We start from the raw sequence: 23,610 nt of genomic DNA, 5'->3' as shown, positions 1-23,610 counted from the left end.
ATAAAAACACCCCTACCACCGAATATCCTTCCCACCCCTAAATACACACACATACTACCCTATAGCCATACTTTCCCATAACCTTAAAAACACCCTTACCACCCAATACCCTTACCCACCCCAAACCCTAAAAATACCCTTACCACCCAATACCCTTCCCACCCCTTAGCCCTAAAAATACCCTTACCACATAGCCCTACCCACCTCTAAACCCTAAAAATACCCTTACCACCAAATACCCTTACCCCTGAACCATAAAAATACGCATACCATCACCCACTTCTAACTCCTAAAATCACTCAGGTTAAAGTAACAGTATAGTTAGGTGAATTTTTCAGTGACAACATTACCATTTTAATCTAAAAAAGACACAGAAATTCAGCAGTTATAGCCAGTAGCTCTAACCACAACTTGCGCCCCTGCTATGCAGTACTTATGACCTCTCATGTGACATCACTCATGACATGTACTTTGACATAATTTATGACATCACTAATGACATTCCAAATGACATCATTGATGACATCACTGATGACATCATCCAAACTACCTTTCACACGTATTGCTCTACAAATTAGTATAACAGAGGCATGTGAGTAAGTACAAAATAGCTCAGGAGGAAATCACCTATTACTACTGCCCCCACACAAAGAACTCACTTACATGTTGAAAACAAGCATTATATAGAATATAGAACAGTAAGCCTATAGCATGCACTTTACAGGTAGCATAGATCAAATTAATAATCATACCACAGATATACGAGAAACCCTTCTTACCTGCAGTGTTCAATGTTTATACAATTGTTGACAGAAAGGCAAAATAGTGAAAAGCAGTGCAAAAACACATGCCCTACTATGGACAGCTTTTATCCGTATAAACCCATGACACTCCTCAAACCTACATTGAGAAATGAAGTTCATATGAACTGAAAAGTAAGCAGTGTAAAGAGTTTTTACTCCATGAAGAATGTTTACTCTGTATCACACTGTTTGCAGACAGTGTAACTCTCATGAGAAATGCTCAACAGAGTATTAAACAAATCTTCTAAGAACAGTGTACACTCTATGCAACTTTTGTAAATAAACAACATACTATTTGCTAAAAATACCTACAATCTGAAGGTGCTAAAGAACATACAAGCCACACCCTTCACACTGTGATGATAACTCTATAGGTAGCTAATCTATTCAAGCAAAACTAGCACACGTGCATATCTTACTTCACAGCTTTCCAAACTTTTCATGTTGGTGACACACTTTTTGGAGATGCATCATTTTGGGACATTAAGGTAGTGTAACGAGCAAGTGAGCTCAAAACCACTAACGGGTGCATTCTCCCCCCCCCTGAAGAACATTTTGAAATAAAAGTGGGCAAATTATGCATTTTCAAGCAAATTTGAGACCACGAGTTTGAACACAGGCCCCTGCAGCGGATGCCTTTGTCCACTGAGAGACCAGACCCGGCATACACATATCTTTCACTCTCTCTCTCTCTCTCTCTCTCTCTCTCTCTCTCTCTCTCTCTCTCTCTCTCTATCTCTCTCTCTCTCTCTCTCTCTCTCTCTCTCTCTCTCTCTCTCTGTCTCCCTCCCTCTCTCTATCTCTCCCTCCCTCTCTCTCTTTATCTCTCTCTCTCTCCCTCTCTCTGTCTCGCTCTCTCTTTCTCTGTCTCCCTCTGTCTCAATCACTCTGTCTGTCTCTCTCTCTCTCTCTCCGGCTCTCTGTCTCCCTCCGTCTCCCTCCGTCTGTCTGCCTCTCCCTCTCTATCTCTCTGTCTCCATCTGTCTGTGTCACTCCCTCTGTTGCCCTCGTCCCTTTGTCTGTCTCCCACTATCTCCCTCCCTCTGTCTGTCCCCCTCTGTATCCCTCTGTCTCCTGCTCTCTGTCTCCCTCTGTCTCCTGCTCTATGTCTCCCTCTGTCCCCCTCCCTCTCCCTCTCTCTCTCCATCTGTCTCCCTCTTGCTCTCCCTTTGTCTCCCTCTCCCTCTGTCTCCCTCTCGCTCTCCCTCTGTCTCCCTCTGTCTGTCTCTCTCTGTCCCCCTCTTTCTGTCTCTCTCTCAGTCTCCCTCCCCTTTCTCTCTTTCTCCCTCCCTCTTTATCTCTCTCTCTCACTCTCCCTCTCTCTCTCTCTCTCGCTCTCTCAGTCTCCCTCTGTCTCCCTCACTGTTTGTCTCCCTCTCTCTCTCTCTCCCTCCCCCTCTGTCTTCCTCTCCATCTGTCTCCCTTTCCCTCTGTCTCCCTCCCTCTGTCTCCTGCTCTCTGTCTCCCGCTCTGTCACCCTCCCTCTCCTTCTTGCTCTCCCTTTGTCTCCCTCTTGCTCTCCCTCTGTCTCCCTCTTGCTCTCCCTCTGTCTCCCTCTCGCTCGCCCTCTGTCTCCCTCTTGCTCTCCCTCTCCCTCTGTCTCCTCCCTCTGTCCCTCTCCCCTGTCTCTCTCCCTCTGTCTCCCTCCCTCTGTCTCCCTCTCCCTCTGTCTCCCACGGTTTCCCTCTCTCTCTGTCTCCCTCCCTCTGTCCCCCTCCCTCTGTCTCCCTCCCTCTCTCTGTCTCCCTCTCTCTGTCTCTCTCTCTCTCCCTCTGTCTCCTTCCCTCTGACACCCTCCCTCTGTCTCCCTCCCTCTCTCTGTCTCCCTCCCTCTCTCTGTCTCCCTCTCTCTGTCTCCCTCTCCCTCCCTTTGTCTACCCCGGACTCCCTCCCTCTGTCTCCCTCCCTCTGTCTCCCTCTCTCTCTGTCTCCCACGGTTTCCCTCTCTCTCTGTCTCCCTCCCTCTGTCTGTCTCCCTCTATCTGTCTCCCTCTGTCTGTCTCCCTCTGTCTGTCACCCTATATCTGTCTCCCTCTATCTGTCGCCCTCCTCCCTCTGCCTGTCTCCCTCTGTCTGTCGCCCTCTGTCTCCCTCTCTGTCTCCTTCCCTCTGTCTTCCTCCCTCTGTCACCTCACCCCAGCTTCCCTGGCACCCGAGTACTTTGCAGGTCTTTAAAAGACCATTTACTGGGAGACGTGATGCAAAGCTTTCAAAGGAATGCCTCTCTCCTCCACTTCTGAAACGCAAGGCTGCACCATATGTATAATAATGTGGTTCAGCCTTACGTTTCCTCCTGCAATGGTGTTATATCCTGCTCTTCCTCTCTCTTTGTCCCTCCTTAGTGTTAGTGTCTGCTTGTCTATGTCATGTCTCTGTGATGTCATCCAGGATTCTACCTGTTGCTGTTCAAGGGATTCATCAGTTACCTGGAGGCTGAGCAGGAAGTTATCTGCTCCTGGTGGGGTTTCTTACCATATTACATTCCTACCTGAATGCTGTACTTTCTATCTAATCTCAAGAATAAATATACTACATGAACATTACAACAAGGACCCTTCATCTTTATTTTATTGAATTTAACACTGGCGACGAGGTAAAAAAGGACCCATTTAAAAGAAAAAGGACTTCATTGAATTTAAAAAGGACATCATTGCAACCAAAGACAAGAAGAGAAACGTTTAAAGTTACTTTCCTGCTTCTGGGTACCCCACCGGTGTCTGGTTCCAACGGACAGTCTCAACCCAGAGCATTGGAATAACCTTTGCTGAAGTAATACTACTACTAAATCATCTGGTACTAGAGCAAACTTAAAGGACTCCCTGTTTTCATCTAGTGAGTCAGCGTTTTACGTGAGTAACATTGCTGCTGCTGTCTGTCCTAGGTGTGCCTGTGCTACTTCTGCAACCTCCTGTTTAAATGGAAGTGTGCCTGTGGTATTTCTGGAATCTGCTGTTTAAAAGATTGTCATCTCACTTTGTGACTTCAGTTTATTGCCTGCGCAACTTGTGCCAACCTGCTGTTTAAAGGTCTCCTGTTTACAAAAGCGCTACTAACTGGGACCGTTACAACCTGCAATTAAAATTAAAGTCTGCCTGCATCAATCTGTGTGAACTCCATGTTTCGGTACCTTGGAGGTTGTGCACTAGCAGTTTGAGTGAAGAGACGGCTATTCTACTTTGTTATTTGGCTTGCCGTGTGGCCTACGCTGAGACCTGATGCCTATTTCTGCCAACCACGTCCTGAGCATACTCTGCAAACTGTGCTGGAATTCACATGCCAGCGCTTGGCTCTACACCATTTGGGAGTCTGTCTACATGCCTGACTTCGAGAATTGAAACTTTATCTGCACACCATTAATTTCTGACATTACACTACGTTTGGATCTGTAACCCGGGTGAGAGATCGCTCACCGGTGTTTGCTGTTTCATGATTTATTTATTTATTTCCCTTGAAAAAAAATTGTGTTCTCCAACAAGGTACTGTTTGATTTTCTTTACATTTTCCCATGGACATTTCTACAGAGCTGTTTGTGTCTCCCTTCATTCAAATGACAACGGTGACTACTTTTATTATTTTGATTTATTATGTTTAAGATGTTGTGAACAATTTTGCATATTTCCTAATTTATGCAATGTGTAGTTTGCGCTGTAATTTACCCTTGAGTGCATTTCTTCTAAGTACTGTGGTGTGCTAAATATCTATTTATATGCTCAATGCTTAGAACTCTGTTTCTAGGTTATGTATGTATGCTGTTACATGTTCTTTTCTGTGTGGATTTGCAAGTGATACATTTTGAAATAATTTATTCTATTATTGCCTACTTTACTGGAGCCACGTTTGTGCTCAACCTTTGTTGAGGTGCTCATTTGCTTTCAATTTGGTGATGATTTGTAGGTGTTATGCTTATTGGGGTCATTTATGTGCTCAACTATGTTGAGGTGCTCCAGTTTGTTTTCATTCTTAGTGACGATGAGCTAGAGTGATGCTCAATTCTGCTGTTTATTTCTGTTATGAACCACTTATAGTGCTCTATTGTTAGAGGTGTTCATGTGCTTGCTATTAGAAGCCATAGGGGCTCAATTTTATTGTCATTTCAGATGAACCACTTATAGTGCTCTATGGTTAGAGGAGTTCATCTATTTACTGTCAGGAGCCGCAGGGCTCAGTTTTATTGGGGATTTTCTGTTACTTACTGTGAGGAGCTGCATGGGCTCAGTTTTATTCTATTGATAGAGAAGTTGTGCATTTTCTGTGAAGAGCCGTTTTGTCATGGACCACTTTTACTGTGCTCTATGTTTAGAGGAGTTCATGTGTTTACTTTGAGGAGTTGGGCTCATTTTTATTGTGCTTTATGTTAGAGGAATAGAAAATATTCGAATTTGAGGAGTTGATATTTCATTTTCTATCCACGGTACTGAGCCATACTGTACCTTTGCTCATTTGTATTGAGATGTTCAGTTTTCATTTCATTTAAGCTTACATTCTTTTGTTAGCTTATGGTGCTTGTACAACCTTTGTGCCTGCGCCCCTTTGATGTTACCTCTTCTTTCCATTACGTTGAAGAGGGTGTTTATTTCCTGTACATATATGTTCTTTCTTCTACTTTTCTGCTTCTGCCATCTGTTTCATCTTATCCATTTTTTAGGTCTCGCCTGGACATCGCATCCGAAGGATGCGTCCAGGCTGGAGACTTAAAGCTGCCTGACACGGGGGAATGAGGGACAAGAAACTGTGACGAGCTTATCCTGGCTGGATTGAGCTGCGTGCACGCGCGTCAACATTCACGCATGCGCACATCACAGCCACACGCATACACAGCACTCACGCATGCGCACATACACACGCACACCCCCGTCACCTACACGCATACACAGAGACCCCTCCACACACACCAGCCCCTCTCCTCTCGGCTCCACACACACGCACACGCATTTACACTTACACAGACACGCAGGCACCCAGACAGACAACCCACCCCCCCCCCTCACACACACGCATACACACAGACTCCAGGACACATACACATACACACACACATGCACGCTCACACACATACACAGTCCGCCGCCGCGCGCGCGCACACACAGATGCCCCCCCCCCCAAACAAGGCGAAGCCCCACTCACCGGCATCCTCAGTGCAGCGGCTCCCACCGGCAGCAAGACTCTTCTTCCCTTCTTCGGCACCGGGGCGCAGGGTAGGCTCCTGCCTGCTCCGGTGCGCCAAACAATCGCGGCTCTTCCGTGGGAGGCGGGGTAGGCTCCCGCCCTCCTACTTCCGGTTGTCCCGCCCGGCCTGCCTGACTTCCTGGTCGCAGGCTGGCGCAAAACGCTGCATAAAAAATGCGCGCGTCCCCTCCAGCCACTGGCGTAGCTAGGGGGGGGCGAGGGGGGCGGTCCGCCCCAGGCGGCACTAAGTTGCGGGCGGCGGCTGCGCAGGATTTTGGTAGGGAGTCTGTCGGGACTGAAAGGGACAGTGATGTACAAGCCGGTCACCCCCGACGTCCGGCTATAACTGAGCAGCTGGCACTGCACACGTGTTGGAAAGTGCAAGCGCACATGCTTGCAAATACTGCACCACCTACCTTAGTGGTGGTGCAGGGCTCGGCCTACAGTGTATGTGGATCCCAGGGCCGTCAATCTGGTAGCGCGCGAAAGCGCTAATGACGGCCCTGGGAATCTTTTTCAGCCAGTCCCCGCGCTGTACAGAAAAATATACTAGTTACGAGCACCACCGCCATGGCCTCTCTTTAGTGGATTCGCTGCAGTGAAGAGCGATTTACAGGCAGCGATCAGACAATCCAGCTGATTAAGAACAGCAGCAGTCTGAGTCTCACAAAGTTCGAGACCGACCACCGCACCGCTTCGAGAACCCCGACCGGGCTGTGAGTATTTACTACATATAGTGCTAATTATCCCTGGCGAGGCGCTAAAATATTTATTAGATAAGAATGATTGTAGTAAAATACCTCGTCATTCATGGCCCACTTCTCAATTTGGAACAACAACAATATTATTACCGGAACACTTTGACCGTCACTTATGAGTTAATATAACAGATTGAAAACGCTTTTCCGTTTGTTCTTTTTTTACACCTGTCATTTTCTCAGAGTTTTACATACACGCTAAGCACATGGTCTTTGATTTGTGACTGCTTTATCCGCTACAAAACATAGCCAAAGCTCTTTCAGTGCAAGCTTCCATACAACACCAGATTTTCCCACATAAATGTCAGACAAAGACAACATCCTGCCTATTTATCACAGGCAGAGTTTCACTCCTAGTCGTTTAACCACCAGCACTTTTCAGGAGTTTTACAAACGTCCAAAGTTAAGACAAATCCCCGAATGCTACTTATTATTGACTTAACAACAGCCTGCACTTGCTTAAGGCGTCATACTTGAAATGGGGCCACTTAGCTGCTGTTAAGAGACGTACAACATACATTACTTTTCCTTTGCACGTAGTTGATGTGGGATAAATGTGTTTTTAACCTATGAGGCTTGGTATTTTGTTGGAAAAAGGTCACATACAGTGACAACCTTGATGTTGATGAGCGTTTGAAAGCATACTGGGTGAGTGCACAGTTAAGCTTTCTTGCACAAGGCACACAACTAACTAAATCGACTTTTAATGCTTTTGTAAACAGTGAGTGCAGAGTGACAGTGAGTGCAGAGTGACAGTGAGTGCAGAGTGAGTGCAGAGTGGCAGTGAGTGCAGAGTGGCAGTGAGTGCAGAGTGGCAGTGAGTGCAGAGTGACAGTGAGTGCAGAGTGACAGTGAGTGCAGAGTGAGTGCAGAGTGAGTGCAGAGTGACAGTGAGTGCAGAGTGCGTGCAGAAACAGTGAGTGCAGAGTGCGTGCAGAGTCAGAGTGAGTGCAGAGTGACAGTGAGTGCAGAGTGAGTGCAGTGACAGTGAGTGCAGAGTGACGAGTGTGTGCAGAATGACAGTGCGTGCAGAGTGCGTGCAGAGTGACAGTGAGTGCAGAGTGCGTGCAGAGTGACAGTAAGTGCAGAGTGACAGTGAGTGCGGAGTGACAGTGAGTGCGGAGTGACAGTGAGTGCAGAGTGACAGTGAGTGCAGAGTGCGTGCAGAGTGACAGTGAGTGCAGAGTGAGTGCAGAGTGACAGTGAGTGCAGAGTGACAGTGAGTGCGGAGTGACAGTGAGTGCAGAGTGCGTGCAGAATGACAGTGCGTGCAGAGTGACAGTGCGTACAGAGTGCGTGCAGAGTGACAGTGAGTGCAGAGTGCGTGCAGAGTGACAGTAAGTGCAGAGTGCGTGCAGAGTGACAGTGAGTGCGGAGTGACAGTGAGTGCAGAGTGACAGTGAGTGCAGAGTGACAGTGAGTGCAGAGTGCGTGCAGAGTGACAGTGAGTGCAGAGTGACAGTGAGTGCAGAGTGAGTGCAGAGTGACAGTGAGTGCGGAGTGACAGTGAGTGCAGAGTGCGTGCAGAAACAGTGAGTGCAGAGTGCGTGCAGAGTGACAGTGAGTGCAGAGTGACAGTGAGTGCGGAGTGACAGTGAGTGCGGAGTGACAGTGAGTGCAGAGTGACAGTGAGTGCAGAGTGACAGTGAGTGCGGAGTGACAGTGAGTGCGGAGTGACAGTGAGTGCAGAGTGACAGTGAGTGCGAAGTGACAGTGAGTGCAGAGTGACAGTGAGTGCGAAGTGACAGTGAGTGCGAAGTGACAGTGAGTGCGGAGTGACAGTGAGTGCAGAGTGACAGTGAGTGCAGAGTGAGTGAGTGCAGAGTGACAGTGAGTGCAGAGTGACAGTGAGTGCAGAGTGACAGTGAGTGCAGAGTGCGTGCAGAGTGACAGTGAGTGCAGAGTGACAGTGAGTGCAGAGTGACAGTGAGTGCAGAGTGACAGTGAGTGCAGAGTGAGTGCAGAGTGACAGTGAGTGCAGAGTGACAGTGAGTGCAGAGTGAGTGCAGAGTGACAGTGAGTGCAGAGTGACAGTGAGTGCAGAGTGCGTGCAGAGTGACAGTGAGTGCAGAGTGACAGTGAGTGCAGAGTGACAGTGAGTGCAGAGTGACAGTGAGTGCAGAGTGAGTGCAGAGTGGCAGTGAGTGCAGAGTGGCAGTGAGTGCAGAGTGACAGTGAGTGCAGAGTGACAGTGAGTGCAGAGTGCATGCAGAGTGACAGTGAGTGCAGAGTGACAGTGAGTGCAGAGTGACAGTGAGTGCAGAGTGCATGCAGAGTGACAGTGAGTGCAGAGTGACAGTGAGTGCAGAGTGACAGTGAGTACAGTCACTCAGCACCACCACATTATCAGTCAGAACCACCACAGCATCACTCAGAACCACCACAGCACCACTCAGCACCACCACAGCATCACTCAGCATCACTCAGCACCACCACAGCACCACCATAGCACCACTCAGCACCACCACTGCATCACTCAGCATTACCACAGCCCCATTCAGCACCACCACAGCATCACTCAGCACCACCACAGCACAAATATGTTCTCTCAATGTTTCAAGCTTTATTACAAATGTCACAAAAAGATGTTAATATTTCACTTCTGTTCTTGGATTTTGTTACAATAAAATACACTGAACATAATCTTCACAAAAGTTATTTACAAAAGTTTAAGCTATTGCCATTATAAATTACAATCACTTTTATTAAGTATTAAAAAAAATTAAAAGCCATTGTTATTTGTAATATCAATACATCTAAGTCACGTAAATACAAATGTTGCATTACAAATGCTATAGGTGTCACATTTGCGAAAGTTATAACTATTGGCATTGTAAATGACAAAGCTATTAATTTAGCTATTTTCAAAACCAACACATAAATGAACATTTGGTGAATTTCCATTAAAATATTTGACTTTTTTACTAAGATATTATTATACTGTTTTATGCAAACAAAATTTAGATACTGCATAAATAACTTTAATAAAACATATTTTATATGAAGCTTTTTATGTAAAAAAAAAACTATAGCATAAAGCAAAAAACAATTGCCATTTACAATGCTAATAGCTCAAACTTAAATAATGCGAGACCTATTGCATTGCAAATGCTTGTTCTATTAAAGGAGGGAGGTGTGTTATATCCTGCTCTTCCTCTCTCTTTGTCCCTCCTTAGTGTTAGTGTCTGCTTGTCTATGTCATGTCTCTGTGATGTCATCCAGGATTCTACCTGTTGCTGTTCAAGGGATTTATCAGTTACCTGGAGGCTGAGCAGGAAGTTATCTGCTCCTGGTGGGGTTTCTTACCATATTACATTCCTACCTGAATGCTGTACCTTCTATCTAATCTCAAGAATAAATATACTACATGAACATTACAACAAGGACCCTTCATCTTTATTTTATTGAATTTAACAAATGGCGCTAAGCGACAATGCAGGAACCCTTGCACCAGAGTGCAAGGTTGTCTGTGAGCAGAGAAGGATTGTTTATGTATAGGAAGGTGTCCCTTCCTGCACATAAACCATCCTAGAAATGCCATTCTGTCACTTTCATGTGTGCTTCTTCATACAGCAGACATGAAAGTAACAAAAAGGGCTTTTAAAAAAAAGTTTGCTGATGTACAGGTTCCTGTACATAAACAAACAATGGCATTTTGCTTTTTCTATGTCTGCTGCACAAGTCAGCACAAATGGCAAAAGTAAAAACGAGGAAAAATTATGTATTTCTCCTCATTTCAACATCTTACGACCAGTTTTCACCTGGTCCTAATTTTGGCGATGCCTCCTATGTACGCCACCCTTGTACATAGGGAGCAGCATGTGATGGGTGTTGCTGTGGAACACCCATCACAACGCGCACTGGCCACCCCTTTCACGCTAACCATTGAGTGAAAGGGCGCGTAAGTAAAAGGCAGTGTTAGGCCACATTAAGTAGCTTAACGCTGTCTTGTACATAAGCCACAGCCCCTGTCGCCATAGATAACATAGGTGACGTCGTGGTGGTGATAGGGGCTTGTATATGCCCCATGTGTTGTCACATTGTAATCCTCCCTCACAGGATAACAAAGCACTGATTCTGTCATACCACAAGTTTATTCAGATCTTTAAGTGGGGGCTCATTCTGAAAAACCTGGCCAAGGGACATCAGCTGAGTCAGTCGACTCCAATATTGATATCAACAGATGCCAAATAACTGAAATGGGGACTGTGCTATACTCCACAGCTCAGGGCTGGTGGACGCAATAGGAGGCTTAGCCTTCCCTCAATAGTAGGGAGTTCTCTGCAGTCAGGGCAGGTCTGGTAACCTTTCTTCCTCAGATCCATTATCAGGCTGTATGCATTCAAACAGACAACCAGGTAGTGCTGACATGTATAAACCGCCAGGAGGGACTGGTTCTTTCCCTCTATTTTCTTTCCATGGACATTTGCACATGAGCGGAGTTAAATATCCAATCTCTCAAGGCAGTGTATCTTCCAGGGAGGGAAAATAGGCCTGCAGACCAGCTGAGCAGGAGATTCCACTCCTCAGTATCCTCCAACCTGCCACACACAGTCTTTCAGGAGATCTGTTTCAGATTTGGCAGTCCATGGTAGGATCTATTTTACCCCAAGCCTCACTTTTGCTCTCTGGTTACCAACAAGGAGGCCTGAGTAATAGATGCTTTCCCAGTGAGGTTGCCATAGAGTCTGCTGTATTGTCTTCCTCTGATTCCTCAGGTGCAACAAAATAAACAGGAGGATCAGGCCCAAGTCCTCTCGATTGTACCAAAGTCAAACAGCTCCACCTGTATGCCCTGAGCACGCTGCTGCTGCCACTCGCTTGGTTTGTGCCCCGCTGCCTGCATTCTATTGTGCTACTGTTATTTTGTGCTCATTATTGTATTTTTGACACTGTTGTCTGCTGTCTTGCCTGCTTCCTATCTCATTCCACTGACTGTCTTGCCCTCTGTGCCCACCAATTCTTGCCTTCTGTACCCACTCCCCCTTCGTCTCCTGCCACTGTGTCCCCTGCGGCCCCGCCCCCCTGCACTCCCTGAACCCACTGCTGCTGCCGCTCGCTTGGTGTGTGCCCCGCTTCCCCCCACTGCCTGCATTGTTATGATACTGTTATTTTGTGTTCACTTTGCTCACTGCTGTATTTTTGACACTGTTGTGTGTTGTCTTGCCCGTCTTCTTATCTCATTTCCGCTAATTGACTTGCCCTCTGTGCCCTCTAATTCTTGCCTTCTGTACCCGCTCCCCCTTTGTTTTCCACCCAGTGTCCCCTGCGGCCCGCCCTCCTGCACTCCGATTCGCCGCCCGCTCCCGCCTCCCAGCTGCTCCTCCCTCCCACATCCGCTCATATGGAGGCTGTGCAGCGGCCGCGCCGCTGGAGCGTCGAAGGCGTGCCTAAGGCAAGCCCATCTGCACCCATCCATGACTGGACTGCACCGAACACCAGGACCCCTTGCCCCAGCGAACGCACAACACCCGCCTCCGGAACGACTCCAGCATCCTCCACGCATTCAATGGCAGACGATCGCGCATGTGCTGCCTGGTCACCCCAAAGCGCACCCAAGGACCCTTCTCCTGCTGGAACTGCAGCTTCACCAGCATCCGGCCCGCCAACCCACCTACCGAAGAACCCAAGTTCCTCAGATGCCTCCTGCTCAACCCCGCCCCGCCCGCAAACACGCTGTTGCACTCTGGGACCTACTCGACACTAACGCCCTAGATGTCGCCTTCCTGACAGAGACCTGGCTGAAACCCTCCTCGGCACCAGACATCGCCATAGCCATCCCAGAAGGGTACAAGATCACCCACAAGGATCGCACCAATGGGAAGTAGGAGGAGGAATTGCCATTGTCAACAGAAACACCCTCAAAATCTCAACAGCCACTGACGACACCCTCGGCACTGCCGAACACCTGAACTTCCAGATCCACACTGACCCCAACACCACCCTTGTGGGTACCCTCATCTACAGACCCCCCGGACCTGACCTCAGATCAGCGACTCCATTGCCGATTTCATCAGCACGCCCTCGCCTCCGCAGACTACATCATCCTCGGGGACCTAAACTTCCACCTTGAGAACAACAATGACTCCAACTCTTTCACCCTGATAGACAACCTCGCCAACCTCAGACTCAGATAGTTTGCCACAAAACTCACCCACTCCACCAGCCACACGCTTTACCCCATCTTCTCAGCAAGCTCCCACGTCTGCTTCAACCGCACCACTGACCACCGCTGCATCCACTTCACCTTCCGGAAACCCAACACACACCACCGCACCCAGCAGATACCTCGCCTCTGCGGGAGCAAAGTCACAGAGGACCAGCTAACCACTGCCCTCGCCCAGACCCGACTGACCCCGATACCAAAGCCCATAGCCTCAGACAGTGGATCGACGACTGCACCAACGTCCCTGCCCCGCTCAAGAAGCCCTCCAACACCCACACCAGCAAGAGAGCCAGCTGGTTTACCGAAGACCTCCAGGCCTCCAAGCAAACCTGCTGAAAACTTGAAAACAACTGGATCCATGAATGATCACCAGAAAGCTACAAAGCCCACAAGAATGCACCCGCAGACACCACCACCTCATCAGATCCACCATAAGAACCCTCTTCAAAGACTGCCTAGACAACAACGCACACAAAAGCAAAGACCTCTTCAACAACGTGAAGGAACTCCCCAACCCCAGGTTCAACACAATGACAGCTCACTGTCACAAGACCTGTGCGACTCGCTGGCCACCTTCTTACATCGCAAGATCACAGACATCCACGACAGCTTCGACGCCGCCACCATCCGGGCAACCGCTGAGAGCCCCGTTTCCACGACCACCACCCACACCAACCGTCTGCTCGCCTGGACCAACATTAATGACGGTGACACCACCAAGATCATAAACACCATCCACTCCGGATCCCTGGAAGACCGCTGCCCACACCACATCTTCAACAAAGCCAGCAGCACCATTGCTCCCCAATTCCGGAAAACCATCAAGATCTCCTTCGAGACAGCGACCTTCCCGGAGAGCTGGAAGCACGCAGAGATCAACGCCTTACTCAAGAAACCTAAGGCGGACCCAAGGACCTCAAGAACGTCCGACCCATCTCCCTGCTCCCGTTCCTGGCGAAGGTCATCGAAAAGGCCCTCATCAAACAACTGACCAGCTTCCTTGAGGAGAACAGCATCCTGGGCGCTTCCCAGTCCGGGTTCCATAGCTACCACAGCACCGAAACTGCCCTCATCGAAGCCACCGACGACATCAGGACCCTGCTTGACAACGGAGAAACAGCGGCCCTCATCCTTCTGGACCTGTCAGCTGCCTTTGACACGGTCTGCCACAGCACACTACGAACACGCCTCCACGACGCCGGAATCCAAGATAAGGCCCTGGACTGGACCACCTGCTTCCTCTCCGGCAGAACACAGAGCGTCCGCCTCCCCACCTTCCGCTCCGAAGCCACCGAGATCATCTACGGCGTACCCCAAGGCTCATCCCTCAGCCTGTTCAACGTCTACATGGCACCGCTCGCCCACGTCGCACGAGGCACAACCTCAACATCATCTCCTACGCCAACGACACCCAGCTTATCCTCTCCCTCACCAAAGACCCCCACACCGGCAAAACCAACCTCCACAAAGGAATAAAGGCCGTTGCCGACTGGATGAGAAACAGCCGACTGAAGCTGAATTCGGACAAGACGGAGGTCCTCATCCTCGGATCCACACCCTCGGCCTGGGACGACTCCTGGTGGCCGACTGCACTAGGAGCACCCCTACACCCGCCGACCATACAGGCAAGCTAGGGGTCATCCTCGACTCCACCCTTTCCATGACAAAGCAGGTCAACGCCGTCTCCTCCTCCTGCTTCAATACCCTCTGCATGCTTCGCAGGATCTTCAAGTGGATCCCCACCGAAACTAGAAGGACGGTCACCCAGGCCGTCGTCAGCAGTAGACTGGACTACGGAGACGCACTCTACGCAGGAGCCCCAGCCAAACTCCTGAAACTGCTCCAACGGATCCAGAACACCACCGCACGCCTGATCCTCGAGGTTCCTCGCCGTAGCCACATCACACCCCACTTGAAAGACCTGCACTGGCTCTCATCGACAAGAGGATAACCTTCAAGCTCCTCACCCACATACACAAGGCACTCCACAACACCGGACCAGGGTACCTGTTAAGCCGACTCAGCCTCTACACCCCCATTCACCAGCTCCGCAGACCACGCCCTCGCCACCATCCTCCGCATTCGAAGAGTGACCGCCGGCGGCAGATCAATCTCCCACCTCGCTGCCAAGTCATGGAACACCCTCTCCATCCACCTGCGGCAGACCGAAGACCTCCTAAACTTCAGGAGACTTCTCAAGACCTAGCTCTTCGAACAGTAGCAGCTCCCACCCCCACAGCGCCTTGAGACGCTCATGGATATGTACTGCACTTTATAATTGCTATGATTGATTGATTGATTGAAAGTGGGTTTAAAGGCCATGATTCCCAGTGTTGATGGCAATGGCTGTGTCTCCACCATGGTTGTATTCCTCTGCAGCCCTCCCTGTTGAGACAACTACATTTGTCTCAGGCGTTGCTCAGTCATCTGAATCTGGGGGTTGGGATGCTGAATCGGACCTCTTGTCAGCAAAAAGTTGCTCTTTAGACAGAGCAAAGGCTATACAGCAGTCCTGTAGGCCATCTACACAAAAGCCTTACATTAGGCATTTAAGCGAAATTCTGAGAAATGGTGTCTAACCAAGTGCTTACAGGCTTCCCTTTGTGATCATGTTAGGATTTTGGATTACCTGCAGAATGGTTTCAGGTTGGGGTTGGCAGTTTTCACTATTCAAGCTCAGTAGGTGGAAATTCAGGTTTCTGGGGTGAAGTTACAATAGGATTGGCCCCGTTAGCTTCAAGTCTATTAAGGAATTTCTTTCTTCAACTTCCTTATGTCCATTCTCCGGTACCTCCATAGGATCATATAATGGTTCTGCAGGTTCTCTCTCTCCCCCCAATTGAACAATTATATTCGGTGGGTCTTAAATTGTTAACACAAAAAGTAGTCCTTTTGGAGACCAATTTTTCAAGGCAATGGTTTGAAGACCTGGGTGCATTAATTTCAGTTTCTCTTTCATTAGTTTTTTTTCCCAGACAATGTGGTCCTGCATACCAGCACTTCTTTTTTGCTCATGGTCCCATCCTCCTTTCATTGTTCTGAAGATACTGTTTTTCCTATGTGAGACACCCTCCCCTGAGGAAGAGCCTCTTCATAATTTGGACCAGCATAGGGGACTATCTATCTATTAGGTCAGGACTGCTCCATTTCGTAAAGTGGATGCATTGTTTGTGACCTTTGGTTTATCAAATAAAGGTTCTCATCCTTCCACATCAACTCTGTTTAGATGGATTAAGTCCATAATAATGATAAGATATGAATTGTCTCTTACTTACTGGTAATCTTTATTTCTCCGAGTCCAAGTCTTTCCCGATCCAGTCCTGTTATGAGGGTGGCTTTAGTTACGTGTATGTTTTTATCCACTTTGGGAATCTTGGAAAATGTACACAATAGGATACAATAGATCCTCCCATTTCTACTGCCTGATGGGCAGTGGCAGACATTTTGGAAGGATTTTCAGAGGCAACTAGGGAACAGGCTTTCAGGAAACAGATGGTATCCCACAGGTAATAACTGTATCAGGTAAGACTTGGAGTAATGAAGATTTCCAGTTAGTAAGCGTGGCATTTCATTCCCCCAAATGTTGACGAATGTTTTCTCTGTTACCTCACCTAGCTTCTTGACCCAGGCATCTGAGGGTACAACTTGGATTTGCAGTTGTGCCGCCCTACCTGATCCTTCCCATTCTCACAATATTTCCAACCTCAGAACTCATCCCCTAGACTTCTTCCGCTATATGCCTTTCTTTAGTGTTTTAACATTGCTCCTATGTTTCCTCCCATACCTCGATGGATGCTGCTAATTTCTGCTAATTCCTTCAGTCACTCTTCAAATGATTTTAGTTCCAATTCAGCCACCTTTATTGCCTGTTCAATACCACCAGTTTTAGGGGCTTATTAACAAGCCCGGTGCGCCTCCAAAACACCACTTTTTATGAAATTCCAGTAGTGCAATGGGCTTACCCAAATCTACGAGGCCACGTAAAGGTACCCTGCGTGGCTTTTCATGGCCTCGTAGATATGGTGTTAGGCATGTGTTGGGCATGTTCACACTATATGAAATCTGTAAAAAAAACAAAAAAACAGTGGCGTTATGGTGGGTGTTCCCATGTAACACCCATGGCATCCAACACATTCCCAGATTTACAACATGCTGTGAACCTGGGAATGCATCAAAAGCCAGCACCTCCTCAGGGGTGTCATCATGGTTGTTTTTTTGAATGAAGGGGTCCCTTCCTCCACAAAACAACCTGCAGACACTCTTGCACCATGATGCAAGGGTGCCTGTGTTGTGCATGGCAGCCGTTTGTGTGCCAGGGCTCGGAAGGAGGACAGTTTGGGCTGGACTGTTCCCATGAGGCCCAAGACTGATTTGCATACAGCTGGGTTTGAACTGGGGTGGCGAAATGAGCTAAAGAAGGATGATGGATCCAACCCAGATCTGTGACTGGGGGTGAGTGTCTGAAAAGTTTCAGAGCTCCATCCATCATTTCCTTATGTTTGCTTTGTTCACCCTAAGTTGGCAGTGTATGCTCAGACGTGGGTCCCTTGCTCATTTTGCCTCTGGGTTCAAGCCAGCCTCGCTGATGAGAGCTGTTACCCCAAAACCGGTCTCAGGATGCTTGTTTCATATCCAGGGAAGACTGCAGTTTAGGCTTGACTGTTCCCATGAAGAACAGGGTCAAGACTGATTGCATTTGGCTGGGTCTGACTGAACTGGGGAGTTGAAGTGAGCTACAGAACGATGATGGATTCAACCCGGATATGTGACTGCGGGTGAGTGTATGAAAAGTTTCAGAGCTCTGTCAATCGTCTCCTTGTGTTTGCTTTCCACAAAACGTGTGGCACTGATTCAGACCCTGCGTGATATGTTCACTATGGTGGGCCTGACCAGAATCATCTACAGGAATTTCAAGGCCTTTCTTCAGCAAGTGGCCTGGATACATCCCCAGAATTAGGTTTTGGATTACCTACTGATCCACTAATGCCTGAGGTAGTGTCTCTACAAACAATTATGGTGAAAGCAGCAGATACCTTAGAATTACAACTGCCCTCAACAGAAACTAAAACCAGTGTCCAAGTGAGATTCTCTTGCCGTCATTAGCTACTTCAGAGCCCTTGCTTCCCTTTAATGAGGCCCAACTGGCACCAGTCCTGGCAGCTGGAGAGAAACTAAACCAATGATAGATAGATTTGTAGACCCTTGTTACCATTTGGCACCAGGTGACCCATCATTCCTCTACACACATCTTTCACCAGGGTGTCTGGTCATCCAAGCTTCTTGTTCAGTAACCCATTTCAGTGGTGCCTTCCCTACAGTGCCCTCAGAAAGGGAGTCCATACGTCTAGAAGCTGAGGGCAAGAAGGCTTTTTCTGCTGGTAGTAGGGCCTTAAAATCTTTAAACGCTAATTGCCCCATAGCCCGCTATACCCAATCCTTGTAGGGTGTGGCCCAAATGATGCTGCCTCACATACCCACTGCCACAAAGGACCACTTTCACGAAGTCCTAGTGGATGATCAGAACATATCAAGACACATCATTAAATTTCGGCTCGACACCGCAGACTCCATCACCCTTATCATGGGCACTTCCATGTCAGTCCGACCTCAAACTTGGCTTTGAACATCCAACTATTTATCAGATGTCTAAGTGAACCTTATTAATCTCCTCTGTGACAGGGTTCTTCAGTGATAAAGGATACTTGGCACTGGGTGGGTTTAAAGTAAGCATGGGCGAATTTTGCGAATTCGCGATCCGCAAATTTGCGGTTTGCGAATTCGCGATCCGCAAAATTTGCGAGTTCATGCGAATTTGCGGATTTTTTAATTTTTGCGTGTTCGCGGGTGTTCGCGGGGGGCTTTGCGTGTTCGCGGGTGTTCGCGGGGCGCTTTGCGTGTTCACGTTTTTTTTTGCCTGGTTAATCACTGCCACCCTCTCGTTTTTTATGCCCTTCTGCCCTCCGTACCACTCGTTTCTGTGCCCGTCTGCCCTCTGCAGCACTCATTTTTTGTCCCTTTCTGCTCTCTGTCCCACTTTTGTGCCCTTCTGCCCTCAGACCCACTTAGAATGGCTCCGGCAAGCTGCCAGCGCTATTCTAAAAAAGCTACAAAGAGCTTCAACAGGAAGCACTAATAAATAAAGTAAAGCAGGTGCTCGAGTTGAAGGTCAAATTCAGTTACACAATCATTAATCACCCCAAGTTTGGGGTGAATAATGATTGTGTAACTGAATTTGACCTTCAACTCGAGCACCTGCTTTACTTTATCTATTAGAGCTTCCTGTTGAAGCTGACTTTTGTAACTATTTTAGAATGGCTCTGGCAGCTTGCCGGCGCCATTCTAAAAGAGTTACAAAAGTCAGCTTGAACTTTTGACCCAATCCGTTCCGCTCGCGGATTTTGCGGGAAATTTGCGAATCTCGCAGATTGCGAATTTACCGAAAATCCGCAAAATCCGCGAGCGGAACGGATTTTCCGCCCATGCTTAGTTTAAAGCTTCTATAGCCACAGCCAGATCACTGGGCCTTCAGCTACTGCCACCAGCAAAGGACTTTCGATCCTTTTTAAAAAAAAGAATTTGTAGCTTCGGAAAAGGCTCTTCCTTTTCGTCCCTGGAAACATCAATCACTCCAACAGCAGCCTCATCCCCTCAACTGTCAATACAGGAGCTACAGTATAGGAAGGGGCAGGGGATCTGCATTGCAACCCCCCTCTTCTTCATTTTCCTCCTTCCCTGCACCTCTAGGAAAGCAGGCCTAGTTTATTTCCCCAATCTCACATGGAGTCTGTGGTAGGGCAGATGTTCTGTTTTCTTCTGGCCCGGATGGCAATTATTGTGGACCAGTGGATCCTTCAAATTATACATAAGGCCTACACCCTTCCCTTACTTCAGGTTCTACACTGCATACCACCTCCACTCTCCTCCCTGCTGCGATCATTTGAAAATTCTACTGCACGAGGTGGCAACTCTGTTTCAGAAAGGAGCGATGAAGTTAGTGCCAGACAAGGAAACAGGCTAAGGTTGTTATTGATGCTACTTCCTGGTGCCTGGGAAGGACGGCGGTATACATGCCATTCTAGACCTCAAAAGCCTGAACTTCTTCCTCAAAAGGAAAAGTTCAGAATACTGACCCTAGTTCAAGTTCTACTGGCATTGGAGCTTAGATACTGGATGATTTTATTGCAGGACAATTACTTCCACATCGCTATCCTGTCATCTTATGGGAGGCACTGGCGATATGTGGTGGGTTCTATACACTACCAACTTGAGGCAATTCCTTTTGGTTCGATGTCAGACCTTGAGTCTTCGCGAAGGTGATGACAATGGTTGCAGCCCATTTCAGAAGGTTGGAAATACTTTTTCTCGTATCTGGATCACTAGCTCCTCAAAGCCAACTCGCTGGGGATTTGTCTTGCCATCTGCAGTCAATGACGTGTCTGCTGTTTGGTCAACATGCCCGAATTCTACCTGTGGCCCTTCCAATGATTTGAGGTCATAGTGTCAGTAATAAACACCGCCCAAGTCTGTGTCTTTCCTCCTCCACAAAGAATCCAAGACATCCAGGAGATGGTTCATACCTTTCCAGCAAAGCATGAGAGTCCCAGTCCTGAGAGTCCTTTGAGTCTTAGGTCTGCTGGCTTCCTGCATTTTCCTAGTTATGCATACATGTTGGAACATGAGAGCCCTGCAGTAGTGCCTCCACAGGAAGTGGCTCCAGTACAGGGGAGAACTGTGGACTCATCATTATCTTCCATCAGCAAAAACTAATTGGAGCTGGAAAGCAGGACTGCTTTCCTCCCTAAGGTGGTCACTCCCTCCATCTTGTCCAATCCATTACTCTAAAGACTTTCTACCCTCCACCTCATCATACGAAAGATGAGAAATGGTTGCATTGGTTGGACCTTAGAAAGGTGGGTAATTATTACCTGGACTGCACCAAGGAATAGCAGCCAGATGACCAACATTTTCCTGGGCTTTTTTGGTTCCAAGAAGATGAAGTTGGTTCAGAAGAGGACCCTTTCCCGATGATCATCCTCTGCATTGAAACCTGTTGTACCTTAGCCTACAAGAAGCTGCCTGAAGACATTAGGGGCCATTCCACTGGGGCTAAGTCCACCATTTCTGCTCTATGTTTGGGTGTCCAGACTGCAGAAACTTGTAAGGCAGCAACGTGGGCTTCCTTGCACACCTTTGCAAAGCATTACGCCTTGATGCTGAGGTGCACAGGGACAGACACTTCAGTAATCAGTCTTCAAGATTTCCTGGTTTAAATCACCCACAATCCTTCTCCTGGGCAGGGTATAGCTGTGAAATCTGTTCTATAGGTGAGGAATCTGCAGGTAGACATTTCCATCAGAAGAAAAAGTTACTTTGATAATAATCTTTCTAGTAGAAACTCTACCTACAGATTCCTCACCGACTTACCCACCTCCCTGGTTCATGGATGTTTTATGGGGAAAGGTATTAAGTTCCCATATTGCAATATTTTGGTACTGCAATTTTTCATGATCTCAATCTTCCTCTCACCTTGAAAAAAGTGGAGGAAAACTGACATTTATACAAAGGGACGGGCACTTTATGGCCTCGGTGGCAGTGCCTGGTATCACTTCCGGTGCTGACTAAGCCCAAGGGACCTCATTTACGAGAAGTAGCTCATCGATGCGTGAAAGCAGCGATTCGCCACTCTCAGTGCGCCCTCCTGGCGACACCAATGATGCATCATATTTACAATAAGAAGCATCATGACGCAAGGAAGGACAGATACGTCAGCATAACTGACGTATCTGTCAGTGCAAAAAGTGGCGCATTGCTGAAGTTGTGTCGGAAGCCTGACACAACTCCAGCAATGCTACTTTCACATGGGGCCAGCCCCATGTGAAAGGGCCTACATCACCCTTACACCTGCCATGAGGCAGGCGTAAGGTTTTGAGGCATTGGCGTCCTAGAAGTGGCGCCGCAAAATCTTATAGATTTCGCTGCGCAACTCCTATGACCATTTTTTGGGGGGGTACGCCCACCCTGCATACATTATACCTGGCGCAGCATTAATGTAGCGCAGGAGTTTACGAAGTGACGTATCTACCTAGATGCGTCACTTTGTAAATATGGCGCAACAGGACACATTTTTTACGCCACTGGTGCGTCACAAAAAGTGACGCACCGGTGGCGCAAAAGTGATGCAGGGGCTCATAAATAAGCCCCAATGTCCTTACTGGTGAAATTGTTGTTTGAAGTTTTCTGGATCCAGTCTGATGCCTGTTCTCTAAGTTTGAAATCTGCAGGTAGATAGAGTACCCTCCAGAAAGATCATTACCGCAGGTAAGTAACTTTTTCTATCTGGCACTAGCCTATAGCGAGCAGATCCCAACATTAGCAATAGTTCTCTGGTCTCAGGGAGGTTGGGACCATGTGGGCTTGTTCCAGGGCAAAGAAATGAGGAAGGTACTGGGGTGCTAATGTGTCTTTAATCTATTTTCCAGAAAAGTGAGCATATCAGTACCTTAAACACACTTTGGTTGCCCAATCACATGGAATTATTTCTACAGACTTCTTTCAGCGTTGATCACCCACCATATTCCAATGCATAGATCATCTCCTCTATTTCAGATACCTGTCCTTTTAGGCCTCTCACTACAGGTGTAGTGAGAGGTGTCCATCTTGTGTTTTAATGCTTCTCTAAGGTCTTTCATAGCTAGGGTGGCCTCAGGGGTGTCGTCTGTGTTTTGTGAGGAACAAGTTACTCTTTCCTCTGTGTCACTATGGGAGTGAGATGCAGATTGCTTATTGTATTCTAATGCTTTCCATTTAGAGTGGCTACCCATTGTGTGGTAAAGGTGTATTGTGTGCTCAAGGCATACTCTGTGTGGTGAATAAGCGCGTTACAGTGCATGGCCTCCCATTCTGTCACAGTGGCACCCTGTGGGGGACAGAAATCCTCAGCAGTAGGCGCAACCTCTGTCCTATGTGTATGTACACCAGCAGGGAGTAGTCATCGCTCCCATGCCAACTACCCACAGCTATGGCTTTTTGTAACCTATATTTCTGGTATGTCTTGCGAGCAGTCTGGTGGTTTCTGATGGGCTGGGGACCACCAGAAATAGTGGGCGCAAGGCAACCATTCCTCCACAGTAAACATCCGCAGGTACGCCATTTCAAGTGGCCTGCTCTCCTTGCAATCCATCTGACTCCAGAAGTTGGCCAAGAAGTGTCACAGCTACTCTCTGGAGCTTACCTGTAACCCTTGGTATCACAGTCCGTTGCGCCTGCAGGAACCTGTGTGTGCCAGCTACCAGTTTCCCCAAGCGGCAATGGCAGTGGGAGTTCCAGTGTTGTTTTTACTGTGACAGCACCCCTGTTCACCAGCACTCAGGGGCAGCTCGGTGAGATTGGCCCAGTACCACTGATGGGCCGCGTTGGTGCTTAAATGCCGTCCGCCATATTGGATCTTTACTGTCGCAGCTGTGGCTCAAGATGTCTTTCGGTTCTTTTAAGCAATGAAGTCGCCAATGGTTTCTCTCCCAGCATAGAAAAGAAGGGAGCTCTCACCCACTCTTTTCTGGGGCTGAGTGGGCAGAATTGATTTTAGGATGTTGCGTGCCTCACCTGGAGTTCTTCGGGTTGCTCCTCACTCCATTGGCATCAGGTCAAAACTCCTCACCCATTCCAAGCATCCAGCTCTTATGGCTCACTGGACTAATGCTTTCAGTCCAGGAATCTT

Source organism: Lissotriton vulgaris, chromosome 7 (genome assembly GCF_964263255.1).
Source record: "Lissotriton vulgaris chromosome 7, aLisVul1.2, whole genome shotgun sequence".
Taxonomy (NCBI): domain Eukaryota; kingdom Metazoa; phylum Chordata; class Amphibia; order Caudata; family Salamandridae; genus Lissotriton; species Lissotriton vulgaris.
This window is presented reverse-complemented; position numbering follows the sequence as displayed.